Source organism: Pan troglodytes, chromosome 11 (assembly GCF_028858775.2).
Source record: "Pan troglodytes isolate AG18354 chromosome 11, NHGRI_mPanTro3-v2.0_pri, whole genome shotgun sequence".
Taxonomy (NCBI): Eukaryota; Metazoa; Chordata; class Mammalia; order Primates; family Hominidae; genus Pan; species Pan troglodytes.
The window spans coordinates 39271250-39278854 of NC_072409.2; the positions used below are offsets into that span (position 1 = coordinate 39271250).

General features: G+C 43.4%; 1 long non-coding RNA gene across 1 annotated transcript; it reads right to left on the reverse strand.

The window, feature by feature from the left end:
- Window positions 1–2488: 2488 nt before the first annotated feature.
- On the reverse strand, window positions 2489–7102 carry LOC134807646 (uncharacterized). The gene is made up of 3 exons (XR_010148618.1): window positions 6817–7102; window positions 5248–5355; window positions 2489–2858 (listed from the first exon to the last, which is right to left on the reverse strand). It is a non-coding gene; the product is annotated as an uncharacterized LOC134807646 (long non-coding RNA).
- Between the last annotated feature and the right edge of the window lie 503 nt (window positions 7103–7605).

Genomic DNA, 7605 nt, shown 5'->3' on the forward strand with positions numbered 1-7605 from the left:
GAAGAAGCAACAAGCAACACAGTGATGCAAACTTCTCTTTCCTCAAGTCTTCTATAATGGCACTACATGTGTGTAGATGCCTTGTGTGCTTATGAGGGGAAATCAAGGAAAAGGGGTTGCATTTCCTCAACAATGTGGTGTGAGACCAGAACAGCACATGTGAGAAAGCAAATTGATCCATCCATGAAATTAATTCAAAATAAACAGGATCTCACAGGTAGAGAGGACAAGGAAACATTAACATCTATACCCCCCTCCGACCCTCCTTCCTACCCAGAAAGTCTAGAGAAGCTTGTCTCACTACACTGGGGTGGCTTTTGAACCAATGCCATTTGCATCCCACAGGACAGGTGCTGAAGTTAGCATTGGGATAAGAGGAAGTCAGCTCATTTTATAATGAGGACCAGAAAGGTGAAGGGACAGTTGGATTGAAAGTCAGCTCTTCCAGCTTCTGCACAGCAAAAGAAACTATCATCAGAGTGAACAGGCAACCTACAGAATGGGAGAAAATTTTTGCAATCTACTCATCTGACAAAGGGCTAATATCCAGAATCTACAAAGAACACAAACAAATTTACAAGAAAAAAACCCATCAAAAAGTGGGCGAAGGACATGAACAGACACTTCTCAAAAGAAGATATTTATGCAGCCAACGGACACATGAAAAAATGCTCATTATCACTGGCCATCGGAGAAATGCAAGTCAAAACCACAATGAGATACCATCTCATACCAGTTAGAATGGCGATCATTAAAAAGTCAGGAAACAACAAGTGCTGGAGAGGATGTGGAGAAATAGGAACACTTTTACACTGTTGGTGGGACTGTAAACTAGTTCAACCATGGTGGAAGACAGTGTGGCGATTCCTCAAGGATCTAGAACTAGAAATACCATTTGACCCAGCCATCCCATTACTGGGTATATACCCAAAGGATTATAAATCATGCTGCTATAAAGACACATGCACACGTATGTTTATTGCGTCACTATTCACAATAGCAAAGACTTGGAACCAATCCAAATGTCCATCAATGATAGACTGGATTAAGAAAATGTGGCACATATACACCATGGAATACTATGCAGCCATAAAAAAGGATGAGTTCATGTCCTTTGTAGGGACATGGATGAAGGTGGAAACCATCATTCTCAGCAAACTATCACAAGGTCAAAAAACCAAACACCGCATGTTCTCACTCATAAGTGGGAATTGAACAATGAGAACACTTGGACACAGAAAGGGGAACATCACACACCGGGGCCTGTCATGGGGTGAAGGGAGTGGGGAGAGATAGCATTAGGAGATATACCTAAGGTAAATGACGAGTTAATGGGTGCAGCACACCAACATGGCACATGTATACATATGTAACAAACCTGCACATTGTGCACATGTACCCTAGAACTTAAAATATAATAAAAAAATAAATAAATAAAAATAAAAAAAAAGAAAGTCAGCTCTTCCAATGTCAAGGTTTGTCTGTTTTTTATAATGCCTTAGTTACACCTGGACTCAAGAGGAAGAGGGAGAGAGGAAAGAGAACAGCCACCTAAGCAACCAGATAGGCCATGTGGGTCCTGGCGGCCAGTGACAACAGCTATCACTGCCAATTCCCTTGTCACAAGCATGTTTACGTGTACACGTTGCCTCCCTCTCATGGAGGTGTGTATATGAAAGCCAGGTACGTATAGGTATTTTAAGGGCTTCTTATTATGGTAGCAAGAGCATGAAGGGTAAAAATCTAGGCTTGAATCCCAGTTCTGCCTTTACTATGTGCATGACCTTGGGCAAATTCCTTCCCCTCTCTGGGCCTCAATTTTGTCATTACTGTCAGGAAGGAATTGGTCAAATTAAGTTCTAAGGTCCAATCCTGCTCTAACCTTCCAGAAGCTTATATAAAATATATCATTAAAGTAAGATAAAATCTTTTAAGCACTGAGGCCTGGCGTAGTGGCTCACGCCTATAATCCTAGCTATTCAGGAAGCTGAGACATAAGAATTGCTTGAACCGGGGAGGCGGAGATTGCAGTGAACCGAGATCGCACCACTGTGCTCCAGTCTGGGCAACAGAGGGAGACTCTGTCTCAAAAAAAAAAAAAAAAAAAAAAAAAACTACTGAGCACTGAGAATAAACTCAGCTTTTTATAAATAGATGTGGCATAACAATGAGAAGCCATTATTTCACAAATTGCAGTTCTTAGGGGAACAGTACAGATCTATAACTAGATGAGCCACGAATGCACAGTTGCTTATTCCTATACTATCCTTAAATCACTCCATTACTATTTTGATAAATATTACAGCACATTTCTAGGTCTTCACACCTAGGTACCTCGGTACCTGCTTTAAACCTTGAAAATAATTTCCTTTAAATAAAAATTAAATAGACATAATAAGAATTTAAAATATGTTCTGTTACTGGCTCAATAGCACAAGAGCATGTGACATGAAGCTATTATAGTAACATCAGCAGAGCCATGGGAGGATTTTATTAGACATATCAGATACTTTATTAAACACCCAGAGCCTTCTCATCATAAATGCAGCCAAGCAGCCCCAGAGTGATGGGGAGGAAGCCCCTCGTGAGCTCTAATCTCTTTATTCTGGTATTTAATAAGTATGAATAAGCAGGGATGGATGGTATCATTTACAAGTCGTCGTGAACCCAGGAAAAGGGTGATTTCAAAGGTTCCTTTGGGGTCGTTGAGGCCTTGTCTATAAAATGTGCCTGGATCATCTGGGTTTCTCTTCATCCGCAGTACCTCGTCTTCCTCTTCATCCGCAGTACCTCGTCTTCAGCTGCACTAGACTCCCAAGAACTAGGTAAAGGGAGACTCTGGAGTCTGGAACCCTCACCTGCAAGTACGTCACTGAGTTAGCCACAAAAGCCTTCTCCAATTGTTCGATCTTGTTCCCTAGCAGCCTACATTATTGTACCTGAATAGGGAATAGGGAAAGGCTTCCTGTTCCCTGCAACTGGAAAGCAGTTTAAATACATCACACATGTACACAGAGCTCTTCCTTGACATTTACAGAGTGGCCCAAAGAAGGCAGGGATTCCCCAAGAGCTGTGAGCTGCCCCATCACAAAAGGTCTGCTAGCAAAGTCAAAGGCTGAATAGAGGATTTCATAATCAAATTGGGAGTGGGGAGGGAAGGTTGGCCTACGGGACTTCAGTTTCCTTTTCAGTCCTAAAAGTTGAAGATTCTGTGACTGATGTAGGACCAAATGCTACTCAATGTTGATAATATTTGTTATTTAAGGCTTATGTGCCAGGAAACTGTGCTGAATACTTTACTTCAATTCTTTCATTTAACCCTCACATGAAATAAAAGTCAGCCCCGCATCCCTTCTATACGGTTCTATATCTGATTATCCACAGACCAGGGAACTGAGGTTCAGAGGCAGCTGAGCCATGAGATCACATGGCTCATTAAGTGCCAGGCAGGGTCTAAGGCCCCCCCAGAGCCTGTGCTTTCTACCTTTCAGGGTTGCTTCACCCACACAGGGGCAGAGTTACACAACTGGATTGTAAAGGGAGCTTGCTAGAGCTCCAGCCTGAAATCATTCCTCTACCTCTGGCCACTGTTTGTCAAGGATCTGCACAGGAAAACAGGAGATCCAGGGGTGACAGAGGTGGGAAAATCAAGAGTTTGTGGGCTGCAGGGAGAAGACTCAAAGGTCAAAGCCTTTTAGCTACTGTACAGTGAATGTGAGAAAGATGCTCAGGAGTAGGTTTATCCCCAAGAGGGACATTCCAGGGAAGGGAAATTCTAACCAAAAGTATTCCTTTTTCCTTTGAGTCACAGGCTTAGTTCCTCTGGGGGACCTTGGCCAGGCAGGATGTTTGAGGCTAGAGCCAGCCCTTGTTCCCCCTCTTCACTGTGCAAATCCCTCCTGGCAGAAAGCCACCCTATCTCAAGCCTGGGCTGCTGTTTTTAGAGCCCTCCCTACAATCCGTTCATGGCCTGAGCCCACCTGAGGAGCCAGAGGTTCTCTGGCTATTCACAGATGCTGAGATTAGAGTCGGTGGAAGGTGGAAGACAAATTTAAGAGGTCTGGCTTTCTCTCTCTCTCAAAAGGCAGCCCCCAGCAGTGTTTGTTCTCAGAGCAGCCCTGGGAAGAAGGATGGTCACTTTCCTTTCTCCCAAAGATAATTGAAGAGAAGTAAGAAAGTACCTGTGCTTGAAAGCAAAATGACAACAATTAATCTCTAAGCACAAGGCCTAGCCATTAAATTCTTTGGAGAAACAACTTTAGGAGTTTAACGACAATCAAGAGCATAAAATTGAATTAAGAGAAATAGTAATTAAATCAGGAAAGAAGTTTTTGCAAAGGGGATGGTAAAGGAAATTAAAACCAGTAATGTTGAAAAATGTGGTGGGCAGAGCTGGGGGAGGGGGGGCTTGGTGGAGAAGAGCAAAGAGCCAAGCACAAAGCAAACTAGGTTGGGAGATGCAGAATGTATGGCACTCAGAAAAGGAATTTGGAAATTGTTCTCCTTGAAAGACCAGGTGTCTGGCACTTCCAATTTGTGTCTAAATATGCCCAAATCCTAATGGGGACAAGCTTTCTTTTATGAAAATAGAAGCATCCACTTGGATAAAGTATTTTTTTTTAAAGCTGTAGACTTAAGTAGGGTGACCAACAGTCCTGATTTGTCCAGGACTATCTCAGTTTTAGTACTCAAAGTCCCATGTCCCAGGAAACCCCTCAGCCTGGAGAAAACCCCTCAATCCAGGGCAAACCAGAATGGTCACCCTAACTGGGAGGCAGACAGCCCTGGCTCCCCTCTCTGCTATACAGTCAGTAGCTATAGAACTTTGTGTGAGTCACTCCACCTATGTGGGCAACAGTATTCTCACCTGTAAAAGAGGTTGTCATGAATTCCTCAAAAGAGTACAGAAGTTGCTATATGTCAAGATATCTAGAACAATGTGAATGTTGGAAAAGCTTTCAGTAAAAGTTTGATAAAGGGGAATTGAAGTTAAGAATATTGATAAAGAAAATAAAATATTAGCAAACACAATCCAGTAGCACATTAAAAATAATACATCATGACTTTTTTGGAGGTCCCCATGACCACCACATATTCAGTGATTTTCTAGAATGACTCAGGTTTCAATATATAATCGTCCTCACAGTTAAGGATCATTACAGGGAAATGACATGTATTAGTCTGTTTTCATGCTGCTGATAACGACACACCTGAGACTGGGAAGAAAAAGAAGTTTAATGAACTTACAGTTCTGAATGGCTGGGGAGGCCTCACAATCATGGCGGAAGGCAAGGAGGAATAAGTCACGTCTTACATGGATGGCAGCAGGCAAAGAGAGCTTGTTCAGGGAAACTCCTGTTTTTAAAACCATCAGATTTCATGAGACTCATTCACTATCATGAGAACAGTGCAGGAAAGACCTGCCCCCATAATTCAATCACCTCCCACTGGGTTCCTCCCATGACACACAGGAATTGTGGGAGTTACAATTCAAGATAAAATTTGGGTGGGGACACAGCCAAACCATATCAGGACACAACAGAATCACCAGAGGAAAAAGACATGGGTGGAATGGAGAAATCCATGCACAGTCTTCCTATATTCTCTCCCTTCTGTAAGGGACACTGCAAGCAAGTTCCTTTCTCCAGCAACAATCAATGCAATAATGTTTCTGCCAGGAAGCCTGTTAGAGACTCAGCACCCAAGGTTTTTTTGTTGGTGGCTGGCCACATGGGCCTCTTCTGCCTGGCAACTACCAAAATTCCAGACTCTCAGAGGAATTACCTTCCTCAGAAGGAAAGCTGGTGTACTGGATAAACCACATTGTCAATCAGCCCAATCAGCCTTATCAGTTAGGGAATTATTCAAATGCCAAGTTTTCAGACACCAGCCAAGGGCCAACCTTGCAAACAGAACATTCTAGAAATAGCAGGGTCTGGCTGGCTATGATAACTCTTTTCAGCACAATGACCAAGTGGAGTTCATTCCAGGAATGAAAGAATACACATAAGTGATCACTAGAATCTGGCTCCCTAAGCTGCTATGTGTAACAGCAAATCCCAGCTGGCTGTGCCTTCACTGGTCCAAGTTCTATACATGGTGATGTGAATGCCATCAGCTCTGCTAAGCAAACTGGTCACTACCAGATTCCCTGCTAAAAATTTACCATCAGCCAAGGTCTTCTTGGCTTCTCAAATCAGAACACTGGATTTTTCTCAGTTCACCTGGAGATGAACAACTCAAGATGACTAGATCCAGACCAATCTAAACAGAAACAACGCTTGCCTCATGCATAAAGAGGCCGACTTTTTATTTACAATGGAGGATATATCCTTCTAGTGAGCCAAAATGCTTGTGTTTCAAATGTGGGGTACCACCTTTCTCAAGAGTAAGATATCTGGAAAGCATAATCAGTCATCAGAAAATTGCTTTAAGCCAGGCATGGTGGTTCACACCTCTAATCCCAGAACTTTGGGAGGCCAAGGCAGGGGGATCACTTGAGGCCAGGAATTTGAGATCCTACCTCTACAAAAAACAAAAAAAAGTTAGCCAGGCATGGTGTTCATGCCTGTAGCCCCACCTACTCAGGAGGCTGAGGCAGGAGGATTGCTTGAGCTCAGGCAGCATGTCTTCTGATATAGCTTGGATATCTATATAGTATCCCTGCCCAAATCTCATACTGAAATGCAATCCCCAGTGTTGGAGGTGGAACCTGGTGAGAGGTGATTAGAGTATGGGGGTGGTTTCTCACAATGCTATAAAGAAATACCTGAGACTGGCTAATTTGTAAAAAAAAAAACAGTTTAATTCACTCACAGTTCCACAGGCTGTACAGGAAGCATGGCCGGAGAGGCCTCAGGAAACTTAGAATCATGGCAGAAGGCAAAGGGGAAGCAGGTACTTCTTACATGGCCCGAGCAGAAGGAAGAGAGAGGCAGGGAGGTGCCATACACTTTTAAACAACCAGATCTCACAATAATTTACTACCACAAGAACACCAAAGGGGAAATCTGCCCCCAGGATCTAATCACCTCCCACCAGGCCCCGCTTCCAACACTGGGGGTTACAATTTGACATGAGATTTGGGCAGGGACACAGACCCAAACCATATCACACAGTCTCAGGTATTTCTTTATAGCAGTGTGAGAACAGCCTAATACATCCTCTATAAAAAGAGGCACTGCTATGCAAAAAAGAACAGAATGAAGGGCTCTGTGGTTTCTCAGGGCCTTCCAGCTCTACAGCTATGACTGTGCATCCCAGCAGGTGCTAGCACACACACGAAAAGGCGTACTTCCCCAGACACAGTGCAGACAACGCAAAACAAATAGTACCCTGGTTACAACTTCAAAGAAGAGAAAGGGGGACAAATTTAACACACCTGTTTGGGTGATGAGCCTAGAATAAAGTATATGCCCAGTGACCCTGGCCCCACATTGTGATTTCTGCTTTGGGCTCCTGCTTTAGGGAGTGGAGACTCCCAGTTGAGTGATCTCAAAATCTGCTATGTAGCAGCTGCAGATTCCTTCCAGGTGCCCCTGATGCATGTTAAAGTTTGGGAACCACTCATCTAAGCAGCAAGTTGCTCTATATTCTACAACCCAG